Source organism: Chiloscyllium punctatum, chromosome 26 (genome assembly GCF_047496795.1).
Source record: "Chiloscyllium punctatum isolate Juve2018m chromosome 26, sChiPun1.3, whole genome shotgun sequence".
Taxonomy (NCBI): domain Eukaryota; kingdom Metazoa; phylum Chordata; class Chondrichthyes; order Orectolobiformes; family Hemiscylliidae; genus Chiloscyllium; species Chiloscyllium punctatum.
Genome location: NC_092764.1, coordinates 59,529,958 through 59,543,873, shown reverse-complemented (window position 1 = coordinate 59,543,873; position 13,916 = coordinate 59,529,958). Strand labels below are relative to the sequence as shown.

At 44.6% G+C, this 13,916-nt stretch overlaps 1 long non-coding RNA gene across 1 annotated transcript; it reads left to right on the top strand.

Moving 5' to 3' along the window:
• The first annotated feature begins 1,732 nt into the window (after window positions 1–1,732).
• LOC140453106 (uncharacterized) lies at window positions 1,733–2,924 on the top strand. Its single transcript, XR_011952299.1, has 3 exons — window positions 1,733–1,907; window positions 2,128–2,205; window positions 2,655–2,924. It is a non-coding gene; the product is annotated as an uncharacterized lncRNA (long non-coding RNA).
• Window positions 2,925–13,916: the final 10,992 nt, after the last annotated feature.

The following is a 13,916-nucleotide window of genomic DNA, read 5'->3' as shown; positions in this document are numbered from 1 at the left end:
CGTGTCTCAGTAACGAGTTTTTTGAAGAAGTGACAAAGAAGATTAATGAAGGCAAGGCAGTGGGTACTGTCAATATGGACTTCATCAAGACATTCAAAAAGGTTCTGCATTGTCGACTGTTTAACATGGTTAGATCACATGGAATAGAGGGAGAGCTGGCCATTTGGACACAGATTGACTTGAAGGTAGGAGACAGGCCCTTCGGCCCAACAAGTCCACATCGACCCTCCGAAGAGCAACCCACCCAGACCCATTCCCCTACATTTACCCCTTCACCTAACACTACAGGCAATTTAGCGTGGTCAATTCACCTGACCTGCACATTTTTGGACTGTGGGAGGAAACCAGAGCACCTGGAGAAAACCCACACAGACACGGGGAGAATGTGCAAACTCCACACAGACAGTTGCCTGAGGCGGGAATTGAACCCGGATCTCTGGCGCTGTGAGGCAGGAGTGCTCACCACTGTGTTCTTGTACATGTTTTTGATTGCAGTAACCATATCCACCCTCTCTTTTATGTCGTTATAAAAGTGCAACATGTTAGTTAAGCATCACCTTCCCACAAGGTGCAATTCTGACTCGACCTAATTAACTGATATTTGTCCATATTCGTATTAATTTTATCGCAAATTGTTATTACCAGAAGTTTCTACACGACCAAAGTTAAACTGATGGGTCTGTAATTGCTTAGCATACCCTTTTTGAACAAGGGGTTAATTTTGTAATTCTCCCATCCTCTGGCACTAACCTCAACTTGAGGGAGGTCTCCAGGTTTGCTCAGGATAGGGAAATCAGGAGAGTCGTGAGCAATAAGGGAGATAATAAACGGCTCAGAAAAGGAGAAGGGGGAAATGGGCAGACACGTGACGATTAAGTTAAACAAAAGAACAGGGACACACAGAGCTGGGAATGATACAACGGACAAAATCGATTTGTCGAGGTTTACATCATTCACCCGGACTCTGTTTTTCTTTTCCTTTTTTTAGTTTATAAAACAATCTACAGTTTACAAAACAGTCAACACTAACAGATGTAAACGGAGAAAACAGCAATTTTCCAAGGGAGAGGAATGGCAAAGCCAGGCCCCAAACCCTCCCGTTCAACCAGTTTTCAGGGAAATGAGGACAAACCTCAAATCCACTTTCACTCACAAAACAGTGACAATGACATGTCCATAAGACAGTCCAAATACAGAGGAGACAGTGCATAAAATACAGACCCCCCCCAAGACCCTGTCTCTGTTAATAGTTGGGGAGGTTCCGGATTCCTTTAACACACAGAAAGGTGGACAAGCAGCAAAGACTGACCCACCCCTGTATGTTGGTTGTGAGACACATCGCCTCCAACACAAACACAGCTCAGATACTGATCATTTGTCCTATATTTCGATTCTCTGTGTTTGTATGTTATTTCAATATTTTTTTCATAACCAATCAATTCAACCTCTTATTCGCCCAGAAAACCTGTGAAACTAATTCATTTTAAATCGTAAAAGTCTTTAATCTGGGAGAAAGGAAATGATAAGTGAGGCGATGGACAGAGTGCAGACCATACCTACCCTGGGCCCTACAGTGTGGTTTCACTCACTCTCCAAATATTTCCCAACACAAGATCTCTGTAATACACTGATTGAGAAATCCCTTCGGGCCGTGTTGTGAATGAAGGAAGCGGCTGCAATTCAAACCTCCAGCTGCTGACTCACTCTGGTGGGCCGTGTGCATTCGGTTAGCGCCGAGCCGCCCGTTGCCCCGTTTTGCAGCCGGTTCACCTCCCATCACAATCTCATAAAGCTCGGCTCGGCTTCAGCAAACGGCACAAGGTCGAGAAGCGCGGATTGGAGCCGGCTGGAAGCTGCAGAAGAAGTTGGTGAGATGACGGACCCGAAGCCCTGTGTGTGCCTGGATGGTGAGTGGGGCTTGGTGCAAGTGCTTTCAGCACAGTGTCCCAGTGCGGGGCCTCAGTCTGACTGGGAGACAGCAGCATTGCAGGGAGGGCCAGGCTGCTTCTTCAACTCACTGCAGCCCAGGGCAATGGCACAAAGAGCCGGGCCCCTTGCCCAGCCCGTGCCTGGGGCCATTGCTGGGCGGTGCACACCACTCACTCTCTGTGTTTTTCCTCTTTTCAGGATCCTGCTCCTGTGAAAACACCTGCAGATGCTCCAACTGTCAATGTGCCACCAGCAAAGCTGGACGCTGCCGGAAAAGTGAGTTACTGGGACAGGCTTTCAAACTGCTCCCGTTCTATTTGCGGTGACACATAGTCCTGGGCACAACTCACACAGGGACACCACAGACACATACATGATCCGGGATTACACCGGATTGAATTGCCATCCGATTTCTACAATGTCGAATCAGAAGAATCTCCAGACCAGAAGCTGCTGCTGAAAGCAATGTTTGAGATTGCCATCGGAAAGCGCTGATCTTGTAGACTTCTCATTAGAAACCGTGTTGTGGAGATAGTGACAGGAACATCTTCCCTCAAACTGTCTCTCACTGGGATGTGCTGCTGAGTCTCTTCAGGGAGGTGACTGGGAGATGGGAGACCGATGGGTTTGTGAGGGAGGAGCTGGGTGCTGTCATGGAAGGCTGTGGTAGCTTTCAGTGAACGAATTGATTGTGAGTGATTTGTGTCTTTGTCCTCTCCTCTCAGGTTGCTGCTCTTGCTGTCCTGCAGCATGCACCAACTGTGCCAATGGCTGTGTGTGTAAAGGGAAAACCTCTGAGAAATGTACCTGCTGCTCCTGAACAACACGCTCTTCAGACACAATCTCTGAAAGATTGTCCATTTGTACTGTATTCCCCAAGCTGCATATTTTCGGTATGTAGCTCCGAGGATTTGTGTATTATTGTGACTCATTGCAAGTTTATTGAATGTTGTTTTGCTTGTCTTTTGATATAAGTACCTGAATAAAATTCCACACTGTGATACATTTGAAAAGTCCTCTCTTTTTTTTCTTAAATGAGCGACGATACAACAAATCGGAAATGCCATTGAGCGATCTGTGCAGAACCCGCACTGCATACTATTAAACTTTGAAGCCAGATTGTTGTCTGTGTCAGTCTAGTAAATGAGGTTAAACTCTCTGCGGGCGGACCAGTTTCAGGAATGGTGGTGTGGGGAATTCATTGGCAGTTCGGCTAATGCTCGTATGCAACAGTGATGCAGCATCCCATTATGAGCTATACCATAAATTGGATATTCGTCTGTACCATCTGTCAGCTTATTGTGCATACTCAAGTTTATGACATAGATTACTTGAAGGAATTTGAAAAAAGACCAGGCATGTGTTCATGTGTTCCAGGCAATGTCTCTCCCGCTCTGAAATGTATGAATTGGTCAGTGTATGAGTCAAATGCCTCTGTAAGCACTAGCAGTGATTTAATGAATAATGCCAACCTAAAGAATGCGATTTCATCCATTGTGCCATTACCAGCTCTTCCTATCATTTTTATTGTGTTTCATCTATCATGTATTTGTTCACTTTCCCATTCTGTTGTCTTCAGCCTCTTGTTCTCCATTTCATTGTTTACGCTTATTGTGTTGTTCAAACCTGAAGCAAACCAGAAAGTCCCCTGGGCTTGGAGTACAATTAAGACAGGCAGAGAATTATCAAATTGTCCCCTTGTTCAAAAGAAAGCTGTAAGGTGAAGCCCAGTAATTACAGACCAGCAATTTCAACCTGGGTAGTAGAGAAACTTTGAGAAAGAAAATCCTGCTATAAAATTAGATAGATTTCCTGGTGGTGGAAATTGAATAAAGAATCGTACACCTTGTGTCTCTCATTGTGTCTCACACCTGTACATACACAACATGGGTGCTGGGGAAAATATAATCACTATCGCAGTTAGATGGTAGGGTGGCGGTAAAGAAATAAAAAAAAATACTTTTAAAAGTAAACAAGAAAAAAATAAAATGAGAGAGACGTTGACTAATTAGTAAGTGTCAGAATCTTTCCTGGATGTTATCCCTCTGGTGTTCTCTGTTGAGAGGACCTCAGACTGTGGGACTTACCTCAAAGTTGGAAAATAAAAGTCAATGGAGGATGTGGTGCTGATTTGGACACAGCAAATAACCTTCCTCTGGAGGCAGACAACATGCTTAAAGTACTTGATAAAATATATTTTCATCCTTCCTTCTCTCGGGAAGAGAATGTTGTTTAAGTAACAGTAATGGAGGAGTTGAAAGTGGATTTTTTCACCTTCTACAACAAGGACTTCAAGTGTTGGCTGCCATCCAAGTCAAAAACTCAACCCATAGAGATGAGATGTATTCAGGATTAATGAGTTTGAATTTGGGCAGGAATAGTATTGGATCTGGCAACAACATTCTAATCTTCTGAGAATTATGCCAGAGGTCTTAGCAAATATAAGGGGAGATAAATCTCCAGGAACTGATGAAGTGTATCCCAGCATGTTGTAGGAAGTTGTTGAGGAAATTATAGGGCCCCTAGCTGAACTGCTTGCATTATGTACGAACACAGGTGAAGTATTAGAGGACTGGGGAGTGGCTAACGTCGTGCCATTGTTTAAGAAAGGCTGTAAGGAGAAGCCTGGAAAATAGAGACCTGTGAGTCTGACATCAATGGTGGGTAATTTGTTGGAACTGAATCTGAAAGATTGAATGTTCATGCATTTGGAGAGGCAAGGACTGATTCGGGATAGTCAGCCTGGCTTTGTACAAGGAGAAGCTTGTTTCAGAAAATTGATTGAATTTCTTTAATGAAGTAACCCAAATGATTGTTGAGGGCAGAGCCATAGAGGTTGTTTACTTGGACATCAATAAAGTGTTTGACAAGATTCGGCATGGTAGAATAATTTATAAAGTTCGATCGCATAGGCTTAAGGGTGAACTTAGAGTTCGGACCCGAACAGGACAAACAGTACAGACTACAGATTCAAAAACACCAGCAACAGTTCTCCTTCAGGATCCTCTGCTCCACGCTTGCAGCAATGCGCCGTCACCTAACCTCTCTCCAGTCATCCCTGCCTCAGCTGAGGGCCACACTCTCTCAGAATTGCAAAGGACCCACTCTGTACTACATCCTCAGGAGAATTCATACTCTCAACAAACAGTATTTCAATTCCATCTCAAACATCAAAAACTGTAAGTGCAACAAACTTTTATCCACCCACCTCCATAACCAGTGCTCCTCAAACATTCCAGAAGATTCCCCTGGCCTCGGAAACTCCATTAGCCATGCGGCTGACGCAGCTACCACTCCCACACTGAGTGATGATGTCACTTCCGCCCACATCATGGCCACTCCCACAGCCACTTCTGGCCCTCACATCATCGCTAATGCCACACGCTCAGTGACTTCTGCCACCCCTACTGCCATGATCACCACCACTTCGGCCTCCACCAGCGCCACTCACCTGCATTCTGCTGACACGGCCCCCACAGACCCCACTGTCACTATCCCCACACCCCAGAACCCCGAGGGCAACATTACCCCAGCTCATGCCTCCACCCCCATTCCCCCCACCATCACACCCACTCCAGACCCCACTCCCAGCTCCACACCCACACCAGATCCCAGCTCCCAGCCCTGCCGAGTTTTCACCATCCCTCCAGACCTCCCACTCACTGAGGACAAACGATCAGTCCTCAGCAAAGGTCTCACCTTCATCCCCCTCCGTCCACGCATCAATGAATTTAATACACGACGTGACATCGAACAATTCTTCCGTCGCCTCCGCCTCCGAGCTTACTTTCACAATCAGGACTCCTGCCCACCTTCCGAGGACCCCTTCGCCCACCTCCAACACACTGCATCCACCTGGACACCCCGCGCTGGCCTATTACCTGCCCTCGACCTCTTCATTTCCAACTGCCGCCGGGACATTAACCGCCTCAACCTGTCGTCCCCCCTCCCCACTCCAACCTCTCACCCTCACAACGCGCAGCCCTCCAATCCCTCTGCTCCAATCCCAACCTCACCATCAAGCCAGCGGATAAAGGGGGCGCAGTGGTAGTCTGGCGCACTGACCTCTACACCGCTGAAGCCAAACGCCAACTCGAGGACACATCTTCCTACTGCTCCCTCGACCATGACCCCACCCCCCATCACCAAACCATCATCTCCCAGACCATACAGAACCTCATCACCTCAGGAGATCTCCCACCCACAGCTTCCAACCTCATAGTCCAGGAACCCCGCACTGCCTGGTTCTACCTCCTTCCCAAGATCCACAAGCCTGGCCACCCTGGCCGACCCATTGTCTCAGCATGCTCCTGCCCCACTGAACTCATCTCTACCTACCTTGACACTGTCCTATCCCCCCTAGTCCAGGAACTCCCCACATACGTTTGAGACACCACCCACGCCCACCGCCTCCTCCAAGACTTCCGTTTCCCTGGCCCCCAAGCCTTATCTTCACCATGGATATCCAATCCCTCTACACCTCCATTCGCCATGACCAGGGCCTCCAAGCCCTCCGTTTTATCCTCTCCAGACATCCCCAACAGTACCCTTCCACTGACACTCTCATTCGTTTGGCCGAACTGGTCCTCACCCTTAACAATTTCTCCTTTGAATCCTCCCACTTCCTCCAGACCAAAGGCGTAGCCATGGGCACACGTATGGGCCCCAGCTATGCCTGTCTCTTTGTTGGCTATGTAGAACAGTTGATCTTCCGTAATTACACCGGCACCACTCCCCACCTCTTCCTCCGCGACATTGATGACTGCATTGGCGCCACCTTGTGCTCCCGAGAGGAGGTTGAGCAATTCATCAACTTCACCAACACATTCCACCCTGACCTTAAATTTACCTGGACTATCTCTGACACCTCGCTCCCCTACCTGGACCTCTCCATCTCCATTAGTGATGACCGACTTGACACTGACATTTTTTACAAACCCACCGACTCCCACAGCTACCTGGATTACACCCCTTCCCACCCTATCTCTTGCAAAAATGCCATCCCGTATTCCCAATTTCTCCGCCTCCGCCGTATCTTCTCCCAGGAGGACCAGTTCCACCATAGGACACACCAGATGGCCTCCTTCTTTAGACACGGCAATTTCCCTTCCCACGTGGTTAAAGATGCCCTCCAACGCATCTCGTCCACATCCCGCACCTCCGCCCTCAGACCCCACCCCTCCAACCGTAACAAGGACAGAACGCCCCTGGTGCTCACCTTCCACCCTACACACCTTCACATCAACCAAATCATCCACCGACATTTCCGCCACCTCCAAAAAGACCCCACCACCAGGGATATATTTCCCTCCCCTCCCCTTTTCGCCTTCCGCAAAGACCTTTCCCTCCGTGACTACCTGGTCAGGTCCACACCCCCCTACGACCCACCCTCCGATTCTGGCACTTTCCCCTGCCACCGCAGGAACTGTAAAACCTGTGCCCACACCTCCTCCCTCACCTCTATCCAAGGCCCTAAAGGAGCCTTCCACATCCATCAAAGTTTCACCTGCACATCCACCAATATCCTTTATTGTATCCGTTGCTCACAATGTGGTCTCCTCTACATTGGGGAGACTGGGCGCCTCCTAGCAGAGCGCTTTAGGGAACATATCCGAGACACCGCACCAATCAACCAAACCGCCCCGTGGCCCAACATTTCAACTCCCCCTCCCACCCTGCCAAGGACATGGAGGTCCTGGGCCTCCTTCACCACTGCTCCCTCACCACCAGACGCCTGGAGGAAGAATGCCTCATCTTTCACCTCAGAACACTTCAACCCCAGGGCATCAATGTGGACTTCAACAGCTTCCTCATTTCCCCTTCCCCCTCCTCATCCTAGTTTCAAACCTCCAGCTCAGTAACTGTCTCCTTGACTTGTCCGGACTTGTCCGACCGGCCTATCTTCTTTTCCACCTATCCACTCCACCCTCTCCTCCTTGACCTATCACCTTCATCTCCTCCCCCACTCACTCATTGTACTCTATGCGACTCTCTCCCCACCCCCACCCTCCTCTAGTTTATCTCTCCACGCTTCAGGCTAACTGCCTTTATTCCTGATGAAGGGCTTTTGCCCGAAACGTCGATTTCGCTGCTCATTGGATGCTGCCTGATCTGCTGTGCTCTTCCAGCACCACTAATCCAGTATTTGCCTTAAGGGTGAACTTGCCAACTGGACACAAAATTGGGTTTATGGTGGGAGAAAGACAATAAATATTAATCACCTGGATGGGGAGATACAAGGCAGAATAATAGACAGTCTCAGATTCTCAGAATTGTTACAGTGCACTAGGAGACCATTTAACCATTATATATACATCAGCTCTATAGGTGACCATCATCCCTTAGTGCCATATCCCAACCCTTTTCCTCTAACCCTGCTCATTACATTCATCAAATAGTGATGTAATGTTCTTTTGAATACCTTAATAAAGCCTTCATCTTGCTCTACGAAAATATTTTTGTCTCCTTTCATAATGTCTTCTTTTATACATTGTTTTAAACATGTGCCTTCTTATTCATCATCCTTGAGTGAGTTGGAATATCATTCGGCCTCTCTTTCATGCCCAGGCCTTCACGACTTTGAAAACTTCAAACAAACTTCCCCTTGTCCTTTTCCTCCCCAAGTAAATCAGTCTCACCATTTACAATCCATCTTCAAGACTGGAAGCAATCATAGAATTCCTATTGTGTGGAAGTAGGTCTTTTGGCCCACTGGCCCTCTGAAGAGCTTCCCACCCATTCCCACCTCCTGATCCTATCACTGTCACCCTGTATTATGCATGGCCAAATGCACATTATGGATCATGGAAAGAACCAGGAGGAAACCCATTCAGCTACGGGCAGAACATACAAACTCCACACAGACAATCAGCTGAGGGTGGGATTGCACACAGTTCCCTGGAACAGTCAGGCAGCAGTATTGCTCACTGAGCCACCTTGCTGTCAACATTCTAGCTGAGGTGTGATGAGTGTTTAACAAATGCTTCGTGTATCCTCCCTACTACTGTACTCTGCATCACTATTAATAAAGCATAGAATAAGGCACGAATTGTGCTCTTTACCTGTCCTGCCATCGTTCATAGGTGATGTACAATTACTGCCAGGTCCCTCGGCTAATGCATACCCTTTACATTCAATTGCTTTAATTTATGTCGCCTCTCCATATTTTCAAACCAAATCGATCATGTCAACTGGTTATAAGTTTGCAAAATTGACCGTGTGTTTCAAAAATGTCAACTGTGTATTTTGAAATTACTGCATTGTCTGAGTGCACTTTCAGAAGTCCTGTAATTGAGCTATAACTTTGAAAATCATTCTTTACAGTTCATACTGCACAGTAGGGTTCCTTATGAATGTGACACAGTGTTAAACGGTATCATAACTGGGAAACATAGACAAGGTTATCCCCAAAATCCAAATGTTGCAATTTGATTGGGGAGAGTTTGTTTCCATTAGCTGGGGAGACTGGGATTGTGGAACCGCCTGAGAATCAGAGTGTGTCAATTTAGAATGGAAATGAGATTGGTGGGCTTGTGGAATTCATTGCAGTGAAGGTCAGGATGTTAAATGTCTTCAAAAGCTGAGATTGATAAATTCTTGATCTTGCAATGAATTAAGGTCTACAGGGAGAGTGTGGGTAAATGGAGTTGAAATGCCCATCAACCATGACAACGTGGCGGAGTGGACTGGATGGGCCGAATGGCCTTACTTCCACTTCTATGTCTTATGGCCTTATGGTCTGATGGAAATCAAAGATACTCAGGATGGTTATAGCTGTAAAGTGGAGTTGTGTGAACAACCAGATCAGGCATGCTTTATTCAATGGCCACAAACTCCTACCGGCCAAATCGCCGACTCCTGCAGCAAATTTGAATGGAGTGGGGGAACAGGAATGTTGGTTGGTGTGTAATTTTCAAAGGTGGAACTCCAATAACAGGCCCTTCAACACAGATGTAACTGCTGCTTGGAATTACCGGTATGGGAGAGTGAAGCTAACTCTATCTTTCCACTTGTTTCTCCTTAATGAACAGCAGAGCCGGTCTGGCACAGTATCAGTCCAGCCTGATGAAAGGTGAAATACATTCAAACTTATTTTAGATTCAGATTTAAGAAAGTTCAACCACTATGTCTATGAGCTATTGGATTGTGGATTTACTAACCAATCCTTTTGATATCTACTATTACAACACCAAATGCCTAAATGGAGCTGAAGTCAGCAGTAAACAAACAGTTAATTTTATGCAATTAACAGTGAGTTCAAAAAATGATTATTTAATCCCAATTAATTACATGTGATGATACCAAATTTCAAAACAGGACTTTCCAAATAATTTCTTAATTATACGACGATTTCACAAATTCCTGCCTCCTCGATCAATATTCCCCTTTGGGAACCATTCTTTGAGAATGCTTCACTGGTATTCAGAATTCAGGTGTGAACCATCCATTCACTCATTTCCACACCGAAATTCACAATACCAGTGAACTCTCAAAGAATGGTTCCCTCTGCTGAAAATTCATGGAGGAGGCAGAAATTTGTAAAATTGCTGTAGAATTAAGAGATTATTTTGAAAATCCTCTTTGGAATTTTGATGTCAACACACATAATTAATTGGGATTAAACAATCATTATTTGAACCAACTGTTGGCCATGAGAATATAGTTCAGCATGAAGATTCTTGTCAGTTAGTCGCTTACAGCTTCATCATTAAGTTTTCAAATGGTTCAAATTATTTCTATAGCATGAGTTGGGTGTTACATTAAGAAAGAATCATGCAGAACATGGGACAATTCAAAGAAAAGAACTGAAAGATTTGCATTCTTAAAGCACTTTTCGTTAACCTTGCATGTCTCATAGCACTTTAGGAGCATAGGCAATTTGCATTCAGCAAACTCTCACAAGCAGCAATATCATCGTGACCAGTCAATCTGTTTTGTGTTCTTGAAGGTTAAATACTAACCATGGATTATTCCTGCACTCTCTTTTGAAATAGGGACATAAGATCTTTTGAATGCTAAACTGCTGCCTGAGCTCCATGCTTGAGAGAATGTAAAAGCATCTCTGGCAGTGTGGCACTTCTTCAGCTCTGGAGTGTTAGCCTGAATTCTTGTGGAAACCCACGAGTGGGATTTGAACATGGAATTTTCTGACTCAGATGCAAGATTGCTGTCAACCATTGCACAATAAATGCTGGCGTAACGCATCAATTTAAACACTTCAGTGTATTAAAGCACAATCATTCATAAAGTCCAGTCAACTAACTCAGAAGAAAGATGCTTCATTCATTAAACTTGTAAAAGTGCAGGAACTAACAATTTAAATCTGATATTACATAAAGTGTGGTATTTTTCATTTCCATTCAACATAACACTTAAATGTTATGGTGCCATGCTACACTTCAAATTACATATTACATTTACAAGATACAGCAGTTACTATTTACGCCAAATGTTTTCTGGTCCATAGAGGTTGAGAGCTTTATCCATGGGTTTGAGTCCAACATTGTACTAACATGGGAGGGCCTTAAATGGTAGCTTTATTATATTGGGTCTTTGCAGCAGCTGTTTCAAGCTCCAGGAGTCTCTGAGCATTTCATTTTGACGTGTAACCCCTCATAAGGAACAGCGTAGCAATACATAGAGCACATTTCAACAAGTGATTGCTCTCCGCCAGCATCTTGGTCTACATCCCAGGCAACAGTTCATCATGTGAATGAATTGTTTTTGAAATGGCCGTCTTTGTATCAGCAAAAGAAAACCTATTTCATTGTGCTATGGTAGTCTCATTCACTTTATTTAATAATGATAGTTCTAAAGAGATCTGGATGTTTAGGGAATGAATTGGCATCATAGAATTATAGAATCCCAACAGTGTTGAAGCATTCAGCCCATCAACTCCACACCAACCATCAAAATAGCATGCCAAACACATCCACCCACCCATCCACCCTATCCCTGTAACCCAGCATTTCCAAAGTCTAGTCCACCTTGCCTGCACATCCCTGGACAATCATGGAATGTTCCATCAGATTATGTTTTAAACCACAATGCCATCTGGTGTGATCTGGTGAAAGAGGTTTTCTGTGGAGCTTGAACAGTGAAAGATGCAAAATCTTCAACGAAATTGACCACAGATAGGATTGCTGAGCTCTTCAGACATAACATAGAAATTGAATATTAGTTTGGTGGGGTGGAGGTGTTTAAGGAAATCATAATCACTGCAGTTTACCTTTCACATGTCATTAATAAATCCTGAGTTTTCAATATCACGGTTATCCCTATGTGAGGTACATGCAGGCTCTCAACACTGGTTGTCTCGTGGTTTAGTTCTTGACACAGTAAGTCTGATTCCTCAGTCTGGAATGCTCAGCTTCACATAAGGAGATGTCTACAGTTTGTTGCTGTCTGATCATTGTCTTCCTCTGAGTTGTCCAACATTAACTAAAACTATATACTTGTCATTCCCTAGATCATTTGTTTTTAACTCCTGCATTGAAAATACTCACTAAAATTGTCAATACTTCTCACAAGTTTAGTTCTGTCATGTTGAGAACGTCAGTGACATCTTTCTGCTTCAGCACCTTGTGTGCTTTACAGACCGTTCTCTAAGATAATACCGTTTAACTTATGCATCTTCAAATTCATGCAATATTCCAGTTTTGGCAAGCCAAATGTGACCTCTCAACCAATGATTTCAAGAAGTAACTAACACACACATGACCAATCCTGAACAACAGAGTTTTAAAATAAGAATAGAATTTGACAATATTGGCAGCTAAAACACTGTTGAAAAATGTGTTGCTGGAAAAGCGCAGCAGGTCAGGCAGCATCAAAGGAGCAGGAGAATCGACATTTCCGGCTAAAACAATGTGCCAAAATATCAGGATAACAGATTGTGAGTGATTTGTGTCTTTGTCCTCTCCTCTCAAGTTGCTGCTCCTGCTGTCCTGCAGCTTGCACCAACTGTGCCAATGGCTGTGTGTGTCAAGGGAAAACCTCTGAGGAATGTACCTGCTGATCCTGAACAACACGCTCTTTAGACACAGACTCTGAAAGATTATCCATTTGTACTGTATTCCCCAAGCTGCATGTCCTCACTGTCTATGCCCTGAGGATTTGTGTATGTTTGTGACTCATTTCAAGTTTATTGACTGTGTTCAATCTGTTTTGTTTTTGTATGAATACTTCAATAAAATTTCAATCTTTGAAACACTTGAAAAGTCATATCTTTTTCTGAAATAAACGGCCATATAATGCATAGGAAATGATATTGAGCCATCATTGCATGAACAAACCACATTGCATAATATCAAACTGTGAAGCCACATTAATGTCTGTGTCAGCTTGGTGAATGAGGTTAAACCCTGTGCTGCTGACCCACTGTCAAGAATAATGGATTGAATAATTCAGTGGCAGTTCTGTTGTTGTTCTTATACAGAAATGAAGCAGCATTCCATTAAGAACTATGCTATAAATCAGATACCAGCCTAATCTATCTGTCAGCTTATTCTGCACCCTCAGGTTTCTGAATCATATTCTTTAAAGGCATTTGAAGAAAAGCAGGCACAAGGTTTTAAGTGTTCCAGACAATGTTTCTCATGATCCAAAATGGGTGAATTGGTCAGTCTTTGCTGTTTGTCCATCTTTCTGTGTAAAATGAATCCCATGCCTCTGTAACCATTAACAGAGATTTAATGAATGATACAAACATAAATGATATAAACATAAATAACTTCGTATAAAATTGTCATACGGACAGCTGTTGATTAATTAGGTATATTCAGCATGTGGCCTGGATTTTATCCCTTCTGCGCTGTCTGTTGAAAGGACCTCAGACTCTGGACGATTACCCAATAAATACATAAGTAACAAAACAATCGTCAAAGGAGGATGTGGTGCTGATTTGGAACTGACAAGGAGACTCACTCTGTGTGCAGACAACATGCTGAAAGTACTGGATGATGTTCATTTTGATCACCTTCTTCTCT